The following is a 22,404-nucleotide window of genomic DNA, read 5'->3' on the forward strand; positions in this document are numbered from 1 at the left end:
AACTGTGGCGTACCTACATAGTTGTCACCTTCCACCTGCCCTACTCAACAGATTTGGCTCTTTGTGACCTCTTAATCCTCTCCAAAATGAAAATGAATGGTCATCATTTTAACAAGACAGAGCAGGTCCATCTCAAATGGTGCTTTATGCCCTTAAAAAAATAGGACTTCTAAACATAGCACTGCACAGACTATAGAGTCACAAACTGTACAAATACACTTAAACATTCACAGAAAACTTAAAAGGGAAAAGTAGAAAAAGCACAGCCAATAACACCACAATAGTAAGATAGTTTGTTAGTCTAGCTTGGTTTGCAGTCAGCTGATTAGACAAAATTTAATTCAATAATCACAAACAAAGAGCATCTATGGATTGAACAAGCTCATTTTGAGACAGCAGATAGAACAGCTTGTTATGATCTGTTTGGACATAGTCAAATTACATAACGGGAAAAAAAATGGTTCTATTGGGCTGCATCATTTGGGATTCCTACTGGCAACAAAACATGCATCCATCCATTATCTATACACTGCTTTATCCTCATTAGGGTCGCAGTGTTGGAGTCTATCCCAGCTGACTTAGGATGAAGGCAGGGGACACCTTGGACAGGTGACCAGTCTATCACAGGGCTACATATGGAAACAAACAATTACACTCCCATTCACACCTACAGACAATTCAGAGTTACCAATTAACCTGAGCACTGTGGGAGGAAGCCAGACAACCTGGAGAAAACCCATGCATGCACAGGGAGAACATGCAAACTCCATGCAGAAAGATCCCGGGAAGGCGGGACATGAACCGGGGATCTTCTAGCTGCAAGGTGGAAGTGCTACTGTGCAGCACCAGCAACAAAACACTCAAAATTCAATCAAAAAGACATATTCTAGATGTTCTAACAAACATTTTAGCTACATGTAGTATTTTTTATAAATCCTTGGATCTCCGCTATAATTTCAAAAGATGAATTTGTGTTTACCAGCAGAGCATGATCTAGGGCTGCTGCTTGTCAAAAGGTTACAGAAAACCAAAAACCCTAAACGAACCCTGCAGTAAAGTTCAGACAAATAAACCAAATCCTGCTTCTGCATTCATCCACTCTGCACCATGCATCCACTGCAACTCCTACAATTTTGAAGTTGAAATGTTGCTCCTCCAGTGAAGCCCGATCACTGCAGCCGTTCATCCAGTTAAGCCACTCGTCTACCTGTAGGCTCCCATTGTCCCACCACAACGACATTTATCGTCGCTCTGCAGTCGCTCTTTGTGTAAGTGTTCGCCACAGGGATGCTTTCTTCTGTGTGTTCCATATAGCTTTTCTTGTGCATGTAAAAGGTCTACAGAGCTACATCTGTGGCTCCACTTTGAAACTGGAAAGCTGGACAGTTCCTAAATTCATTGAGAAGGAGAAGAAATCTTTCCGTTTTTCATTTTGTTCTGCTTGCAACAATAAGTTGAAGCCTCTGACTGAGCACAGGAGGAGCTGGTTATTGTGGTATTTTATCTGAGCCGGGTCAACAAAGGCCAACCATAATTTTCCACTGCTACAACTTCAACTGCTTCTCCTTGACTGAGAACTTGGCAGCTTTGTCCTCACCTTGAATTACTTCACTGAAAACTGCAAAATGATGAAATTGCTGCTTGGGGAGAAAAAAAAAAACTACAAAGAAAAAAAGAGAACAGAGGCTGCTGTTCTGTGTTTTTTTTTTTTTACTTTGTGTCCAGAGTGAGGTTTTCTTTTCTTTTCTGTGTGAAATCCACCTCACAGAAGGATAACGAGGACGGTTGAAGACGGTCAGCACGTTTGATCAGGTGTTTCTCCTCCAGCCGGCGAAATAATGTGAAGCTCAGACACTTCTTTTTCTAATCTGCCCCGATGATAAAAAAGAAAGAAAAAAATCTCTTTTGTTAAAGCGCAAACAGAACATGAAGAGGAATGGGTTTGTTTTAGCCTCGTTAGCGTAGACAGAGGTGTGAGTTATTGAGTTAATAACAGAGCTGTGTGCAAGTCAGTGCAGAAAAGAGCCACAGGTGACTGGAAAGTAAACCAAAGGGGTGTTTGCGTAATTGTCTATGATGAATGTAAATGAGTGAGTCTGCAATAGAAGCTTTTGTGCTGTCTGATAAGCCCCGTAGCGAGGTGTTTAGTTTTCTATTTCTCTAGCTAACATACATTACTCCCAGGTGTCGTAAATATCCTTTATCTGCCTCTTTTCCCCTTCGTTCCGCCGCCCTCCACCCACCAGCCCGCCTTCCTCCGGCGTATTAAATCCCCGCAATAGAAGAATAAATACGCCACATTAAAACACAAGATATGAAATTGATTCATTCTTTGCTTTAAATAGCATTATGAAAACGGGAGAGTGCCGTTAATCAGCGGGGAAAAAGGTGGGAGCTGGTGTTTCCGCGGGTGGAGGCGTGCAGATGCCGGCTGCTGAGGGCTCATCAGCTTTACGACGTAACGCCGCTTCTTTATGGAGGCAGTGGAAACATCAATTTATGCTGATGGCTGCCTGTGTTCCATAATGCAGCCATGTCACGCCGTAAAGCTCGGATCAAGTTGGGGAAGTCGACGAGGAGGCCTTTAGCTGCAAAAACAGTGACGCTAACCCTGTTTAACACACGGGAGGTCATGCACGGAAAGACGCAGTAGGTGGTGCAAAATTGGCAAGCCTTTTTCTACTTAAAGACACCATATAAATGTAAGTATAAATATATATAGAACAGCCTTCCTTTGTCAATGTCTGCTTCAGGATTTTCAAAAACAAGAAATTTTTCTACATAGACTAAAATTAAACCAATAACTGATAAATATTCACTTGGGTAGAAATTAAATTTATCTTCCATGGACTAATAAGTGCACACACATGCACAAAAAGAACAGTTAATTAAAACTGATGAAACACTAGACTCATTTTCACCCAGTACCAGTAGTTTTTGTGTTTTTTTTTTTTTTAACCCTCTAAAGTTATTTTCAAAGTAATTTAACTTTTAGCTCTTATCTTGGTCATTATAAGGGGGCGGCATGGGTCAGTGGGTAGAGTGGCCGTCTCACAACCAGAGGGTTGCGATTCGATCCCCGGCCTGTCGAGCTCATGTCGAGGTGTCCCTGAGCAAGACGCTGAACCCCTAATTGCTCCTGGTGGGTCGTGGTTAGCGCCTTGCATGGCAGCTTCTGCCATCAGTGTGTGTGTGACGTATCATGTAAAGCGCTTTGGATAAAAGTGCTATATAAATACAACCATTTATTATAAATGTTATGCTATACATGAGTCCAGGCAATCATATCTTCTAACATTATATATGATATATTTTTAGCTTTTTTTTAAAAGAAATATTGGGCTAATGAAACAACAAAAATTTATTGTGTAACATTAAATTATGTTTTTGCATATATTTCACAATAAAATATTGATGGCAGGAAATTTTGTTATTTTATTTGATAATATTTGCATTGAAAAAAATAGCTTTATCGCATGTTTTTAGGAATATCTTACAATCAAATGCTGGCAGGACATTTTTTTCATATTTGTGTGATGGAGATTGTCTAGCAACAAATAAAACATGATATTGGGACATTGTATTAGTTATTAAAAAATGGTACAAATATGTGTGTTGTCGCTAAAACAAGTAAATTCCATTATTTTATTCACCTAAACTTCCGAATACTACTTGCTGGGGTGGCAAGCAAGGCATATGTGCTACATTATTTTATGTGCTATTTCTCACATTAAGTATATTTAATAGCATTGCATAGACATTAACACATCTACATATCTGTGCTATAATGAGTGTTATAGGTGTAACTAGAAAAGCACTCAGAGAGTGCAGTCCTCCACCAAGGATGTTCATTCCCCCATATGGCACTGTCACAAATGTAGCTTTTTTTGTAGAAATGCAGCATTTGTTTATTAGTTATTGATCATCACAAATCACGACAACATAGAATGTGGACACTTAATATAGATGTACCCACAAACACAATGACCTTGTGTTGAGCACAGGTGTGTGTTCTGCATGTGTACGTTATGTACGGATACCAAATTGCATGACCTAAATATGTAGCAGGAATTGATGGGACTCAGAAACACCCCCACAACTTAATCAATTATTGTTCTTTGTATCATTTCTGACGGATAAGTCCGCAGTGGTGGATTTGTAGTAGGATCACAATTGCGTGACCATCAGCAGGCAGCTGATGCAGTGTTCACTTGTCATAGTTACAGTGACGCTGTGCCGCTATCTCGCACACAAAAATCTTTAACAAATCTGTGGATCCAGACTATAAGCTGCATCACTGCCAAAATCTAACCACTTGGTCCTTGTGTCATTTCTGACCTTCCCTGGAAATGTCATAGAAATCCGTCAGTTTGTTTTTGAGTAATGTTGCTAACAGACAGACAGACGGACAAACCTATGCCGATCATCACATAACTTCGCCGCGTTCCTTGGCGGAGTAATTAAAGGAATGAAAGTGGACACAGTGGTGTTGGAACTACTCTGCTGGACTAATAATGTTCATTTTTGTGAACCAAAAAACAGGCAAAAATGGTTTCAATATTCACACATACTGCACAACATTTATGCTGATACTGATATATCTATAACATGCTAATATTAGCCAATATGTCAATCAGGCTGACAGTTTTTTGAGTAATGTTGCTAACAGACAGACAGAAAAACCAACACCGATCTCCACAAAACTCTGCCATGTTCCTTGGACAAAAACACTTTATGAAGGTTAAAATTATGATTCAATTTGATGCAAATTCTAGATTATATTCTTCTTGCCAATAAGGAACCAGTTTAGATCATGCAGCTTCATTGATATGTGCCACACATAGCAGCAGAAACAGAATTCAAGTGCAATTTAATCGTGAATGAAGAATGTGAATTTGGATGCAGAGTGCAGGGTTAACCCACACTGGGTCCTTTTTAAATATAGTGTTTGCTTTTTTTTTGGTGCGTGTACTAAATTACAGAGTGTTCTCCAGCAAACCTCTGGACTTCTTTGTCAGCACCACATATAAACACAATGTCTGCAATGAAAAAAAATGTACAAATGAAAAGAAAAATCCAATTATTCACACACACACCTTCACTGCCAGCTAACATGCGTGCATCAGCCCCAGCTGGAGTGGAGACTCCTGCAGCTAACCTAATACAGTGGAGGTGAATAGGATTGCATTTGCCACCAACAACAGTGAAAAACAACATTTAAAAATTCAACAGCAGCATCTCTTTCCAGCAAACACGTCCCAGTTATTGTAAATAATCCACGGAGCACAGCTTTGAGGAGTCTTAGTGAGTGTTTCCTGAAAATAGGTGAAGCTGTGAGTCTGTTTTAACCACAGTAATGGGGACAGATGATTTTATTCATTTGCAGGGTATTAACTCTCAGATGCACAAGTGATTGGACCCTACACTCTTATACAAGGGGGTCAAAAATGACACGCATAAGAATCAGTGTGTTTTTATGTCATTTTTGTCATTTTGGTGGAAAGCAATCATTTCTATTGTTTGTATTACGTTTTGTCCACACACGAATAACTTCATGTTTGAAATATGTTTATTTTTCACTTTCTAACACATTTTGAACATTGAAAAAGAAGAATATTACACAAAGCAGCAATAGAAGAATGTCATCCTACACTTTATTGGCATTTTTCCCACTCTTTTCTTTCAGCTGTTGCTGCTCTCTGTCACTCCAAGTTTGGGCACTGCATCACCTCTTGTATGATATTATCAGTGATTAAGCATTTTGGGTGGTCATACAGATATTACAATTTCTTTAAAAGTATAAAAGGTAACTTAAAAACTTAAATGGAATGATATCAAAAACATATTTTTTAAGGGGTAGCTGGAAAATTAAATTAAAAAAAAATTTCATTACATAGATATTGCAAGAAAATGACATCATCGGGTCATTTTTGAGCTCTGCCACAGACTGGTGACCTGTCCAGGGTGTCCCCTGCCTTCACCCGAGACAGCTGGGATAGGCTCCATCATCCCCCGCAACCCTAGTGAGGATAAAGCGGTGTATAGAGGATGGATGGATGGATGGGTCATTTTTGACCATCTAAGGGTTAAATAAGGTTGTTTTTCAGAAATGTCCCTTGTTTTATAGCAGAAAAACATCAAAATGTGGAAAAATGAAGCTCAAACAACTGCTTTCTAAAGCGAGTTGTTATAAAAATAGCACACGGTTTGAAAAAAAGTGGATAATTCACGAGTGTTTGGCCCAAACCAACACATTTCTCTCCAGCTGTGACACATGTAGTTTGTATCATTAACCAGACACCTCGCCATGTGAAAACTTTCTTTGTGCGACATTGACAAACTCCTGCTCGATGTTTTTTTGCTCCTTTTGCTTGAAGAGTGTAATTGCCCGTCTTAAGAGTACAAAAAAAAAATCTTTCCAGCTGTGACACGCACAGTCTGTATCATTAAAAGAAAGATTAACCGAGCCCAGACACCTTACCATGCGAAAATTTTAAACGACAGGAGGCTCTTCATCCAGGAGTACATATAATTGCACATCTTCAGAGGATGGAAAAGACGCCTTTGAAAGAAAACCACCTGGAGAGCATTTTAAGTTCACCCTTGATGCGTCCTGAGAAGCTCACACCACCTCCACATGCATTTATTCGCAGTCTATTCCTAAAAAAAAAAACAGTAAGTTCCTGCAGAAACGGCAAATAAAAACACTTTGTGGTTTTGAACACAGATGCTGCAGACCGGAGCTTCTGGAGCCGTCTTCTGCTGTGCAAGAAGATTCGGTATTTACCCATATGGCAACACGGTGCGGTTAAAGACAGCATTAAACATACTGAAGGTGCATTAAGTATTTATGTCTGTGTGTGCAAATATTTATGTCAACCACATCATCTTTCACGTTTATGTTCTGCAGATATAAGCAGTTTATTATTATTATTATTATCTTTGTGTGGTCATTTATAGGAATATATTTATTTAGGAATGTGATCGGTGTGTGTGTTGGGTGCACAAAACGCACAATTTTTGAGTTTTTTTGTTGCGATTTAAGCGCTGAAAAATAAGCTTAAAATGTTTATTACTACAAATTTCTACAATCTGATTTCCTTAAAAATGCATTTGATGTTGTTAATTAGCAGTGTATTATAAAATTAGCCACCGAATGCGGTGGAGTTATGTGACGATTGGCATTGGTCTGTCCGTCTGTCTGTGAGCAACATAACTCAAAAACGGACAAACGAATTTGGATGAAATTTTCAGGGAAGCTCAGAAATGACACAAGGATGTCGATGTCAACAATGATGTGGATATAGTCTAGATCTACGGATTTGTTAAAGATTTCTGTATCATTGTGAGATAGCAGCACAGCATCACTGTAACTATGACAACAAGTGAACATTACATCAGCTGCCTGCTGACAATCATGATTGTGATCCTACAACAAATCCACTACTGCGGACTAATCAGGTAACCTTGCCAGCAAGTTGATTTCTCGCGATATTTGTGAGTTCACAAATCTCTCAAGAAACCGTCTTGCACCACTCCCGCATTCACTGTTCGAACAGAGCCAAGTTGGCACGGGCCAATCACGCAGCAGTATTCGTGTGTGGGGCGGGATATTCGGGTGTGAAGACGACACCAAGCGCCAGTAGATCAAAACAAACATGGCAATGGAGGACAATGATCGTGTAGATGCTGCTATTAAGTCAGTCTTAGCTGAATCTCCTATCGCTTCTTTGAAGGAAGAACAACGAGAGGCGCTTTGCGCATTTCTGGATGGTAAAGATGTTTGTGCTTTTTTACCTACGGGTTTTGGTAAGAGTTTAATCTACCAATTGGCTCCGCTCGTTGTGAAGATCCCGCGATTGGCTAAAAACAAACCTGTCAGAGGCGGGACATACTGTTGCATTGTCCAATCCGTGCCTCTCTTCTCCGAACAGATTTACATGGAGCGGTCCCAGATTGATATTGTGGAGTACTATCAAGTACTACACAATTATTAATCTGACTATTGCCAGGTTACTAATCAGGGACTTATCCATCAGAAATTATACAAGGAACAACTGATTAAATTGTGGGGGTGTTTCTGAGTCCCATCAATTACCGCCGTCCGCTACATATTTAAGTCAATTCAATTCAATTCAATTCAATTTTATTTATATAGCGTCAATTACAGTCAAATTGTCTCAAGACGCTTTACAGAACCCATATGCCTGACCCCCAGAGCAAGCCCAAAGGCGACAGCGGCAAGGAAAACACCCTTTTAACAGGGGAAAAAACCTCGAGCAGAACCCGGCTCTATATAGGGGGGACCCATCTGCCTGCTGGCCGGGCGGGTTGAGAAGGACAGAGGAGGGCAAGGGGGAGGGATGGGAGAAGAGGGAGGGGTGGGAAAGCAAGGAAAACACAACACACATTTGGATACATGCATGACAGGATATGTGACACAAACAAAGTATAAGCTAACATTGAAAACTGACTCATAGTTTACTCTTATGATGTACGGCTCTGACATTAAACATACTCCATATATAGCTAGCAGTAAAATTCAAACAGTATGTAAGTTAGCATAACAAGTATAGTGAAGGCGATGCAGAGTTGACTGGTGGAAAAAGGGGAGTTGGAAGCGGAGGGCTGGAGGAAGGTCAGCAGCAGCATTCCACAGTGGACATGGTGAGCGTCAAAGTCCACCCTAAAGTGCTTTTTTACCCACACTGACCGGGTCGGACAGTCTCAATGAGTGTCCCACAACATACTAGAGATGAGAAGTGAACGAAAACCTCCACATTACCTGGCGATCACTCTTTGTTGTGGTCTGTATCCAAAGCTCAGGACGCTAGAAAGCAAATCTCGTTCCGAAATCGCGCGAGAGCTCGTGCCAAAACCAGTGTTTTGACTTTGATGCGGGGGGGCAAGTTGCCCCATACTTTTTGCTAGTTGAGCTGCTAGCTGAGCTGCTAAGCTGCCTGCCTGGCTAAATACTGGAGCTATGTCGAAAATTCATTTCTCCATCACTCACATGTATGAAATGACATATGGAAACAGACCCCAGGTTGAAAAAAACCGAAGTTCCCCTTTAATGAAAGATTTCATCCGTCAGAAATGATACGACTGAGCAGCCTTGGTGGAGTACTGTGCTCTCTTAGTGCTTTTCTTGTTACCATCTGCAGCACATGTAGCAGAGTCTGTATGACCAAGAGTGGTGCGGAGTTGAGCAGTGTCTGCACAGTAAGCTAGATTGTGAAAAAAAACCATTGGCAGATGTATCGATATTGGAATTTTTACTCACAAAAAATTGGCATGTGCTCCAAAAATATGTATGTGGTTTGATGAGTGTATTGATTCCTGGAGACTCAGAGGTGATTGAAAGTTTACCAGAACCCAAAGTTGAGGCTGATGTGCTCCCTGGCTGTGTTCGCTGTGGTCCAGGCTCCCTTCTGTCCTCTTAAATCCCCTCACTCAACTCTCACTTTGTACCGAAGCACTGCAGACGGCACCGGGGCAGTCGAGCACTCTGCCAGGTTCCACTCCAGCTTTAAATTACACGCTCCGCTGAGTCTGAGTTAGTGCCAAAATATCCCACAATAAATCATGTGCATCTCGTTGAATTCATATGTGGACGGTCCAAGAGAAATTACTGATTACTTTGGACTGAATGCAAACTGACAGGCCGAACAGTGGTGTTCGGGTTTGAATATGAAAACAGGAAAAACAATATCTGAATAAAATCAGAAAAGGTGAAGGAAGATGGAATACATTCATCATGCTAAAATAAAAACATAACTGCAGGGAGGGGACCTGATAGCCTAATATTTACAGAATATTTAATCATCCTAACAGGTGTTTTCTGGCACATTTTTACTCACTGTAGGGTCATTTTTCACTGCAATATAAAATCCTGCATCTCCATGGAAACAGATCAACAATGGAAAGAAGTCAGTAATGTGCAGAAATGCTTTCTGTGCACTAAGTACCCTATTAATGTTAAATCAGGGAAAAAAAATTGAATTACTTTATCTATTTTACAAAAAACAAAAAAAATTTAGATCAACCTGGACAACATTTTTCCAAGAGCCCACAGGTGTCACCAACACATAAAAAAGGTGACTCTACCTAAAATAAATATTTGACTAACATTTTTTACTTGTTTCCACACTTGTCTCCTATCTGCTCCATGCAGACACAGCCTGCAGTTCTACTTCAAAGTTTCAAAATTTTAGACAGTTGACTATTGGTTGCAGCTGAGTCATGAATAGTTTCACAGTTGCACTAAAGAAAGTAGTTTTTTTTTTCTATTCTGAAGAATATGGTTACAACAAACACTCGATTTTTTTGCAAAATGTTTACATCTGACATGTAAGACAAGGTGATTTTAATGCAATATTGGAGTTTTAAGCTTTGTTTTGGTTAAGTTTCCTGAAAGAATGGTGCATCTCAGAAGTTCGGGGGCCTTCAGAGAGTTCAAAATCCAATGATGTTCTGTTTTTACAATTGCAGAGCAGAATATATGTGAAATTTCTCCTCATGTGCAACCGAATTTTACAATCCGTTCAGTGAGACAGACACTTGGAAGCATCAAAAGCTGTGTAAAAACCATTAAAAAACTACAATTTTCAGCCTCCACGACACAGCTGCAAACCAGAAAGTTAAGCAGAAGTTGAAGGATCATCTTGAAGGTTGAAAATTCAATGATTCCTTCTGCTTTTACAGTTACAGAGCAGAATATATGTGAAGTTTCTCCTTATGTTTAGCCTAATTCGGCAATCTGTTAGGTTAGGCTGACACTTGAAGCATAAAGAGGTGCATAAAACCCATAAAAAATCGCAGTTTCCAGCCTCCTCAATGCAGCTTCAATCCAGAAAGTTAACCAGAAGTTAAAGAACCACCATAAAAATTCAAAATCCAATGATTTTTTTCTGTTTTATCAATTGCAGAGCAGAATATATGTGAAGTTTCTCCTTATGTGCAACCTAATATGACAATCTGTTATGTTATGCTGTCACTTTAGGAATGAAAAGTTGCTAAAAAATCATTTTAAAATCATTAAAAAAAACAATTTCCAATTTCCAGCCTCAACAAATCAGAAAGTTAACCAGAAGTTACAGAACCAATATAAACGTTCAAAAACCAATGAAAAAATTGCATTAAAAAACATTAGAAAAATTGCAATTTCCAGTCTCCTCAATGTATCTAAAAACCAGAACAATGACCAGAAGCTTTAGGACTATCATAAAAGTTCTGTTTTTACAATTACAGAGTAGACTATATGTGAAGTTTCTCCTTATGTGCAGCCAAATTTTACAATCTGTTAGGTTAGGCTGTGACTTGAAGCAAAAAAAAGCTGCACAAAACCCATAGAAAAAAAAATGCAGTTTCCAGCCTCCTCAATGCAGCTACAAACCAGAAAGTTACCCAGAAGTTGAAGGAGCATGATAAAAGTTGAATACTGAATGATTCGTTATGTTTTTACAATTACAGAGCAGAATATGTGGTGAAGTTTCTCCTAATCTGAAACCAAATTTGACAATCCATTGGGATTTGAATCTAAGTTAGACTGGCACTTTGAGCAAAAAAAAAGCTACACAAAAAACTTTTAAAAATGTTATTTCCAGCCTCTTCAACACAGCTACAGAGCAGAATATATGTGAAGTTTCTCCTCATGTGCAACCTAATTTGACAATCTGCTAGGTTAGGCTGACACTTGGAGCATAAAAAGCTGCATAAACTCATAAGAAACTGCAGTTCCCAGCCCCCTCAATGCAGGTACAAATCAAGAAGTTAAGCAGAAGTTGAAGTATCATCATAAAAGTTGACAATTCAATGATTTGTTCTGTTTTTACAGTTACAGAACAGAATATATGTGAAGTTTGTCCTCATGTGCAGCTTAATCTGACAATCCTATAAGTGAGACTGACACTCTGAAGCATTAAAAGCTGCACAAAACCATAAAAACTGCAGTTTCCAGCCTCCTCAACACTAGGAGAATATCCGAATACCTGAATATTCGTTCGTCCGGATATTAATATGGTATCCTAATATACCCGAACATATACCAGACCAGAAACCATTCGAGCCAGCCCTACTCAACACATCTATAAACCAGAAAGTTGACCTGAAGTTAAAGTACTGCCAGAAAATTCAAGATTATTTCTGAGGTCTACAGTTTCTGTGCTCTGATAAATGGCGTAATTTTGCCAACTTTTTAAAAACAATATGCCACCCACTTTTAATGCAAGTAATCGCTAAGACCATCCCCTATGCATTTTTTATCTTAATCATTTCATTCCCACACCTTCCTTCTGACGCACAACCAGTTCACCGTGCAGCTGTGGAGACAACAGGTGCTGTGCTCTTTGCTCGCCGTCTAAACATGGCGTGAAATGGGGCGATGATGACTCTATTTGTTCGAATATACCGCGTTGCTTGGCACAAGCAAGACAACATAAAATAGTGGGGCAGGATGGAAATGTTCCCTTTCCCTCATTAATTACACAATTATGCTAAGCTGCATGCTTGACTATGAACCAGATGTTGTGTAATTAACCTCAGTGTGAAGATAGCGTTCTGCCCCATTGTCTCTCACCTTCAAGAATGAAATGGAAACCGGGCTGAGGCAGAGATAAGGTAAGGCACTCCTGAGGTTTCTGCAGGCACGTGAACCAAACTGAGTCCAACCTGGCCAAAACAAAAGCTAAAACTAATTAAGCATAGTGTGTAGATAGCCGTCCAGCCGTCTATTGTCTTTGTAACCTTCAGCTCAGGCTGTGTGAGGAGATGAAAGCTTAAACAGGAAGTGGAGATATGTGCAGGTGGACAACAGGATTTGGAATTTTAAAAAATTATTCTTTACAGAATATCAAAAACCTAATATCTCTAAATCTAAAGAATGTTGAAGGCTTCAGGAGAAACTTACATTCATGTTAAAAAAAATGTTATTAGAATGCTAAAAGGTTGAGGTGTTCATTAAACTGTGCTAATAAATTCATAATTTCATCACGTCAGTCAAGAAACAATAAAAAGATGTACTAAGTATATCCTCGCACCTTTAGGGTTTAAACTGATACACCATCTGCATCAACTTGCACCTACAGTAGGTTTGAAAAGCACATTATTGAAAAAAATCTGAATTATGTCTGAGCCAGTATGTTGGCATCAAGGGCAGCGCACTTACGTGGCTCACTTCCTACCTTACTGATTGGACTTTTTCCAGTAACGATCTTTGACCTGTCCTTCTCTCGTGTGTCTGTCTCTTGTGGAGCGCCACAAGGTTTAATTCTTGGTCCTACTCTGTTCTTCCATTATATGCTGCCACTTGGGTTAATCATAGCAAAGCTGTCTTTCCACTGTTACGCGGATGACATTCAAATTTACCTACCAGTGCAACCAACAGAAAGTGAGGCACTAAGTAGCGTTACCAGGGACATTAAGGAGTGGCTACCAACTAACTTTTTACTTTTAAATGAGGACAAGACTGAATGCATTGTGTTTGGGGGTACTGATATTCATATATCAGGTACCAGTTCAATAACTTCCAGACAGATGGTCAAAAATCTTGGAGTGATATTTGTCAGAGACTTGAAATTTTACAAACAAATTGACACAGTAGTCAGAGCAAGTTTCTTTCAATTACACCTTTTAGCCAAAGTCAAGCCTTTTCCTAAGCGTACCGACCTTGAAAAAGCCATTCCTGCTTTTATCAGCTCAAGACCGGACGACTGCAATGCTCTTAATATTGGCATCTCCCAGTCGTCCATCAGCTGCGTGAAACTCAGGCAAAATGCTGCAGCACGTCTTTTAAGAAACACTTCCAGACGTCAGCACATCTCCCCGTTCTATACGCTCTCCACTGGCTTCCAGTCCAGTCCAGAATTGTTTTTTACAATTTTATTGCTTTCAAAGCTTTTAATGGTCTTGCTCCGCCTTATTTATTTGAGCTTTTAACTTTATGGAACCAAAAAAGAGCTTTGAGGTCATCTAATCGCGGGCTGCTTGAAGTACCCAGGTCTAAATACAAGCGTTGGTGTGACAGGGTGTTCTCTGTAGCTGCACCCAGGCTCTGGAACAAGCTCCCATCCAATATTCACCATCACTGAACTAGGTCTTTTTTAAATCAAAGGTCAAAACCTTTTAGTTTAAAATGGCTTTTAATACCTAGTGGCTGGTGATGTTTTATTTTGGTTTTTATTTACTAACTTTTTAATGTATATTTTAGTGTTGTTTAATTGCTGTTAATTTTTATGGTATATTTTACTGTTGTCTATAAGTTACCATATTGTTTTTAAGTTATTCTCTTGTTTTTACTGTAAAACACTTTGGTCACCCTTCGGGCTGCTGTAAAGGGCTATATAAATAATCTTTGATTGATTGATTGATGTAATTTGACATAGCTACGGGCTGTTAGAACTGAAGGAATAATTGTATTTTAAACCTTCCAACGGTCCATCTGTTAAAAATGTGTCCAAATTTCACCTTAAAAATGTGACATTTAAGAAAAATCTAATTATTCTACATGTCTCATTTTTCAAAAATTGCCAATAATGAACCATTTGCTGGAAGCAGATTCTGTAAAAAACAAAACAAAAAAACCCAAAAACTAAAAATTCTGTGTTCATCAGTGCATATGTAAAATCAATATTAACTCAGCTGAGAGTGACAGTGGCGTGGTGAAAATTCAGGAGGTTTCTGACTGAACTGCTGGCAGTGTTTGCACAGAAAAGACAATAAGCAAGTATGGAAACAAATTGGTAGTAGTAAGTATTAAAATATCTATCCAGATTTAACATTTTTCTCAAGTATCAATAACACCTGTTTGCAGAATTATTCATTGTATTCATTATTCAATCTGATTGCAGTTTTTGTTCAATTTTTGCAAAATTAACCTAGAAATTAAACTTTCTTTTTTTCTCTCTTTCTTTATGGTTTATGGTGGTATAGCTGTGTCATCCTGCACATGAAACACTTCTGGGTTCTCTCTGCTTCTTTTCATGGTTGTGTGGTTTCTATAGAGGTAGAGGACTTCATATTGCAGAGAAAAATGAGCTCACATTTGCTGTGCAATCATGTATGCATGTAAGTACACATTCATTTTCGTTTCATAGATAGTGGATGTTTCAAAAATGAACCTTTTTTTCAATTTTACGCTGAATAGAAAAAGCTGAATGTTGTAAAATGCTGAAATACAACACAAAATAAGAAAATATACAGAATCTACAAGTGTGTGTTCATTGGCCAGCTATCAAATATTTGAGCTGTGGGCTCATAGTGCTTGTTTTGAACGGTGTAGTATCTCACAAAGCTCCCCCTGCATATGTGTTTGCACGTACAGCAGGTTGATAGATGAGTTTTATTGTTCTTCCGGCTTTCATTCTGACCGGTCGACCTCCTGCACGCATCAAATCTCCTGCAGCATCTGTCACCGGGCTCCACTGTGGCTTCAGAGGAGGGTGACAGTGACGGCTCAGGGGTACGAGTTCACTTCCCATAATGCACCGACGCTATCAGGACTATTAATTTGTTGAAACGAGTTACACCAAGAAGTCAAGGTCACTCAAGTTAGTTTCTTCCAATCTGTTGCTCCATGCGTCTTCTGAAGAAAGTAACGCTGACCAATTTGCAACTAGACACCGTTATAGCACATTAACAGGGCAGAGTTCTTGTTTTAAAACTAACAGGAAAAACTGGTAGTTTATCAGGGAATAAAAATGAATTATTACACAGAAAACTTTAACAATATTATCAATAAAACCTCATATTTTACAAATAGTCAGCTTCACTCTTAAACAAGTCAAGAATTCTGAAGTAATTTCCTCATTTTTCAATTTAGTACATTTTGCATTCATATTATCTTTTACACTTCATTGTGCATTTTGTATGTTTGTACATTTTTTGATTATTTTTTATATTTTTCTATTGTAGTGGTGGTTACTCTACTCTTTATTTGCCATCGGGTATCAATAAAGTATTTCTATTCTATTCTAGTCTGTATTTTAATTTCAGACTCGTGTATCCTTTCATCCCTCTGACCAATCTGGTCTGAGGTCTTAAAGAAAGTGATGTTCAACCCAGATACTGTAATTAGGTGATGTGAGGAGTTGAACTGCCAAAATAATATCAAACATGTTTGATATTTCCAAGATAAAATCAGGATAATTCTGGATATCATGCGTTTGCTGGATTTTCAACTTTCTACAATTCTACAATTCTACAATTTCATTTAGCAGACGCTTTTGTCCAAAGCGACGTACAACACAAGCAAGAATTCAGATATAAGGAAAAACCCGTAGTAAGTGCAAAAAGTGCTTCAAGTGCGATTGGTCAAAGGTGTTGCCATCAAGTTGCAGACGAAGTGCCAACCCCCCCCCCCCCCCCCCCCCCCCCCCCCTTTTTCAACTTTGTCAGTGCTAAATAAGTGCTGGGTTTCTAAAGGTCCCTAAAATTGTTATACGTCATCAATATCATATTATTCTACAGGTCTCCTTTATCAAATTTGCCAAAACTAGAACATTTGCATGAAACACATTTCTTTAAAAAAAAAAGCCTAAAAATTCCGTGTCCGTAAGCACTCAGAGCAGCAAACACGGTTACCAAGCAATTCTAAACATTCTAGCCCCTTGATGCTAATGTTAGCTCCAGATAATAAAACTGACATCACATTTCTATCTGAACATTTTCTCATCCAGACTGCTTCTGCTTTGATTTCTTTCTCACAGCAAAGTATTATTAGAGCTACAGCAAGTTGTTGCAGCACAGCCTCCGTTTTGTTTCCATCTGTTTCCTCATGAGATTACATGAGGTGTTGCGCTGCTCCCTCCAGCATGACAGTTATAAAATATTCTGTAGTGTTTTGTTCTCTTATTTTCAAATCTTGAAGAAGAGTAGAACAGGAACTGTGGCAGTTTGTTGTACAGAAACCTTGTTTGTTGCTTATTAATGTTATTAATTTTAAATGTGTGAAATTAAAGCAAGCCATGTGTTGTGGCTCTATTTGGAACAGACTTTATTTGGCAATATTATAATACACTGCCCATCCAAAAAAAAGCTGCACACTAATATTTCATTGGACCGCTTTCAGCTCTGAGAACACATTCGTCGTGGAATCATTTCAATAAGCTTCCACAATGTCACAACATTTATTTCTGTCCAGAGTTCCATTAATTTTCTACCAAGATCTTATATTGATGATGGGAGAGTCGGACCACTGCATAAAGTCTTCTTCAGAACATTCCAAAGATTCTCAACGGGGCCGTGTTCTGGACTCTGTGGAGGACAATCCATGTGTGAAAATGACGTCTCATGCTCCTGATCCACTCATTCACAATGTGAGCCCCATGAATCCTGGCATCGTCATCTTGGAACATGTCCATGCCATCAGGGATGAAAAACTCCACTGATGTAAAGACCTGCTCATTCAGTATATTCAGGTAGTCAGCTGACCTCATTCTTTGTGAACATAATATTGTTGAACCTGACCAATCCCAGATCATATCTCTAACCTCCACAGGCTGGTAGGCACTATCCATGATGAGTGCATCACTTCATCCTCTTACCCTGATGTACCCATCACTTTGGAAAAGGGTAAATCTGGACTCATCAGATCACATGACCTTCTTCCATTGCTCCAGAGTCCAATCTTTATGCTACCTAGCAAAATGAAGCATCAGTGGTTTTCTTTGAGCTACAGCTGTTCCAGTCCTTTTAGTTTCCTTCACATTGTGAGTGTGGAAATGCTCTTACTTTCACTATTAAACATAGCCATGAGTTCTACTGTTGTTTTCCTACAATCATCTAAGAGTTTGTTCCGACCTCATTTGTTCTTCGAAGATGATGGTTCACCACTATCCTTCAAGTTTTGAACATTGTGGTGGACGGTTCTTAACCTGATTTTTGTGGTTTCAACAATCTCATTAGTTGTTTTCTTTGCTTGATGCAGACCAATAACTTGACATATTCTGAGACAGATTAACATCCTTTTCATGACCACAGGATATGTCTTCCAACATGGTCGTTTCAGAAATGAGAAGCTCCTCACTGCATCAGTTAGGGTTAAAGAAGTTGTTTCAGCAGAAACGTATTGATCACTGCAGTAATTGTCCAATAGAAGGCTCTTACCTACTTGCTTAGTTAAATCCAAGTGGCGGCTTTTTCTTCTGGACAGGCAGTGTACAATTCTTGCACAATTTTCTTATATATTTGCTACTAAGGTTGTTTTATTGTTTTTGTTGCAAACTGATCTAACAATCTCTTAGGGTTTTAAAATGGTAAGCGGTAAGTTGGAGCACATTCAGAGCATAAAAAGTTACACAAAAATCCATAAAATCAAAGCAAGAACAACATTTTCTGCAGCTACACACCCCTCATGCCTGGCACTTGCTATTCACAAAGCACCGCTCCATAACGGACCTGTGTTTATCTGAAGTCTGCATGCATACGTCTTTGAGAGCAGGAATCACAGAACAGAGGTGACACCAGCATTTGAACAGCCACTCCTCCTCCGCCAGAGAAGTTTGCATCTGATTTACCCTTCTGCTGTCGTGCCATGTGCTCTATAATGTCTCAGTACAAGAGGCTGATATGAGCAGCGGGTCCAGCTGCCTCTCTGAGGGATGGCCGGCCTCTGGAGGACCCTTCAGGGCCTCTGCATGAAGGTTGGTGAATCACACAGAGACCTGTTTTCACACCAGGCGGTTAAATGAAAATTGGGCTATCGAAGCCAGCTGCACTCTCTCCCCTCAGTCGTCTACCTGTGTTGGCGTCGGAGCTTCCCCGAGGTGCCGTGTGGATATTTTTGAGGTGAGCTCTGTTTGTCTACACCTGCTTGGCAGAGGTTGAGAAAACAAACAAAAAAACACACTTCATGTCATGTTGTTTTTCTTGCGAAATCTCGAGCCAGAGGGCGAACGCAATATCGCAAAAAGACACTTGTTACCTGTGTCATGTGTGTTCAGTCATCCCCATCAGATTACATCGGATCACACGTACGTTTTCGGAAAGTCTATAAATGTGACATTAAACAGCTCAGAAACCTTTGGCTCACTTGCTTTCTTATCTGGGGAACATATTTTTCTTTCTAAACACTATTAACCCTCTGATATCCTGAGCAGTTCCTGGGGGTGTCTTTGCTCCTGTCATATTTTTGCTCACTGTGGAATCATTTTTTCCTGCAATATGAAGTAAGGAAACAGCACAACCGTGGCTCGAACTGAAATTTAAGGTTTGTGCAGTAGAGCAAAGTTAGAATGGCAGAAAAAAAGCAGAATTTGATTGAACTTAATAATCCATTTTACAAAAAAAATGACATTTACAGTTACTAATAATGGTGAAAAGCTCTTAATAATACACATATTTGACTACTTACATGTTTAATTTGGATCTGTACTTGCCTTTTATCAGCCATAGTGCAGACATTTTTGTGATGTGTAACTAAAGATTTCACAGTTGCGTTGAGAAATGCAGAATTTGATGTTTTTCCCAGCATCTGGGGGATAAAAATTGTTCATTTTTGGAGAATTTTTAAGTAACAGGTAAAATAAACCACATATTTATGAAACATGACATTTTTCAGCTTAGGTCTAATTTGATGGAAAGGCAAATAACAGTTGTTCAAGGATTGTCTGCAAGTTAAAAATGCAATGATTTTTTCTGTTTTTACAGTTTGCAGGTCTGATAAATGGTGTCGCTTTGAAGAAAACAGAACATGATTTCAAAGCTGTTGGCAGGTTTTGGAATTCAGAGCGTTTTATTACACCATAAAAAAATTACACCTTTATACGAGTTTAGATTTGAAAGGGAGAGTATTGGCTTTCTAAAGCAAAGAAAACACTCACAAATGATTTTTTTCACAGACTGAATAATTTCATTTCGATCAGTTCATAAATTCAAGTCAAAGCCACTATTTAACTATTAAAAATAAACAGCCACAAATCAGTATGCACCCTTGCAGGGAACTGGTTCAGTTCACTTCAGGTTAGAATCTACTTCAAACTGCTTCATTTGAGAACAGAATTTGACAGATATTGTAAATTCAAAAGGTCAAAAAGTTAAAAAGAGCAGATGTCACCGATCTGCAACTCGATGTGTTCCCCCTGGCTGAGCTGACAGTGGTGTTCCAACTAACAGGAGAAGCTCCAGGTCACAAAGCTTCGGATTTAGCACCGTTGATGATCCACTATTCTCAGTTCGGCTCGAGGATTGTGTGTTTGTTTGTGAAAGTTCAGAACAATGTGGAGTTCTGCCGCAGCGGCTGCCATGTTCCCACCGCAGCCCTTTGTGTTCGCTAATGGCTAATCAGGAAACAATGGCAGACCAGACCGCCATTCTTTGTGAACTGACAAGGGTCATTTGTTGACTTGGCTGTGCTCGGCACTCTGGGATGGTTCTGGGCTTTAGAAGCAAAATGAAATGATGTCCAACTTTGTCGATCAACCCTTTGCAACTGTTCTATTTAGACAAGAGTGTGTTCATCGGTCAGACGGTCAAACATCTTTAATACAAATATTTACAGCTGGGTATTATTTAGCATCAGATCACTCTCAGTTTAAAGTAAGACTTATTGTTTCTGCTATTTATAAATAACAAAAAAGGAAGAAACAAAAATGCTCTAGGCAGAAAGTAGGGCATCAATAAGTGTATTAATGTTCTTGCAAAAATCTCAAATTTCACTGTGGCCCTTAAAAAAACACTATAGGAAGACAGAGATATTGATTTAATGCATTTCAGATCTCCATGAGTCACATTAATATCTGTATTTGGACAAATATGTCTATATTTAATGTCATCAATAGCAGTGAGTGGATTGCTGTGGGACACTGAAGGGCCTGAAACACCCACTGAAGCCAGGAAATATCACTGATGATGTGTTCAGGTGCATGAACAAGGAGGCCCTTGTATGTCATATACAAGTGTTAAAAGGAATGTAAGAGAAATACTGCAATGAAGTAAAGAGGAAAAATACAGGAAATTGGATTTATAATGTTGTAGAACTCTGCGTGAGTGCAGCTCTATGGACTAAATACAAAAAACAGAGGCTTTTCAACTCTTTGTAGATTCAATTCTGCACAATTCTCAAAGCTCAGTTTTCCGTAAAAAGCCATTTTGCTACCTATAATACAACCATGCACTGTATTTTTCTTGTCACATGCAACATTTTCCCCTTCTGTCTGATGATACACTACCATTCAAAAGTTTGGGGTCACTTAGAAATGTCCTTATTTTTGAAAAAAAAGAGGCTTTTTTTTCAATGAAGATAACATTAAATCAATCAGAAATGCAGCCGAGACATTGTTAATGTGGTAAATGACTACTCCAGCTGGAAACAGCTGATTTTTAATGGAATATCTCCATAGAGGTACAGAGGAACATTTCCAACAACCATCACTCCTGTGTTCTAATGCTACATTGTGTTAGCTAATGCTGTTGAAAGGCTCATTGATGATTAGAAAACCCTTGTGCAGTTATGTTAGCACATGGATAAAAGTGTGACTTTTCATGGAAAACATGAAATTGTCTGGATGACCCCAAACTTTTGAACGGCAGTGTATATGCAGTTTTAAGGACCAGAAAGGGGCTTTGATGTAAATATTCAGGAGAAAGGATCAGTTTTGTCCTCTAGGATATACAGAAAATGTGAGTCCTGCACTTGGGTTTCCCTCTAAACTGAAATAAAGAGGAAATTACAACAGCTAAATCAATTGACAGGGTTCATGAAAGGACAAATTTATCATATTTTGTTGTATATTGAAAGAGACAGGTTGGTATTTTATCAGTAACCCCCTAAGAATGTGTGGTTACACCTCAGCAGTTTGATGAATCATAACTCCATCTATGTCGAGTCCTAGCAGAATATTCTCCGTGCAGCTCATTTTTTTAATGCAAAGCCAGAAAATCTGACGAGATTCTGCATTTTTAAAATGTGTTTTGAACAGCGGAGACACACGTTAGTCCCGGCACACCAGAGGTCCTCCAGCACAAGCTGTTTTCCTGATAACATCTGACATCTTTTGACTGCTTCACTGATATTTATCTGACTCTGCTGTAAAGGCGAGACAAACACATGGGGGGTTCGATGACCTGAGATAAAATCCAGCACAGATCCACAACTCGAAAGGGACTAATTAATTTAAAAAAAGGATTTTTGAATGAAGAAAAGCAGCTTTTAGTTTTACTTTCCTTAAAATTCTGTCAACATCCTCATTCACAGAGAAGAGCCATGGTGGAAAAAGCAAGTCATATGAATTTGCAAACCGACTATTTCATCATCTGCTGTCATGCAAACAAACACGCTGACCTCCAAGTCTACTGTGTGTTTGTTTCGCCACAACCCAACGCTGTGATTTCCCTCGTGTGTTTAAGTGCGTCTCCTCTGCTCATGTTTGTTTCTGTGTTTTCGTGTGTTGTGTGCCGCCATGTTTGTTC

The 22,404-nt window shown here is 39.1% G+C and overlaps 1 protein-coding gene across 3 annotated transcripts in view; it reads right to left on the bottom strand.

The window, feature by feature from the left end:
- The window catches only part of atrnl1a (attractin-like 1a), a 473,108-nt gene that overhangs the window by 71,153 nt on the left and 379,551 nt on the right, over positions 1–22,404 (bottom strand). The gene's annotated exons all lie outside the window — the stretch shown is intronic.

Source organism: Acanthochromis polyacanthus, chromosome 15 (assembly GCF_021347895.1).
Source record: "Acanthochromis polyacanthus isolate Apoly-LR-REF ecotype Palm Island chromosome 15, KAUST_Apoly_ChrSc, whole genome shotgun sequence".
Classification (NCBI taxonomy): domain Eukaryota; kingdom Metazoa; phylum Chordata; class Actinopteri; family Pomacentridae; genus Acanthochromis; species Acanthochromis polyacanthus.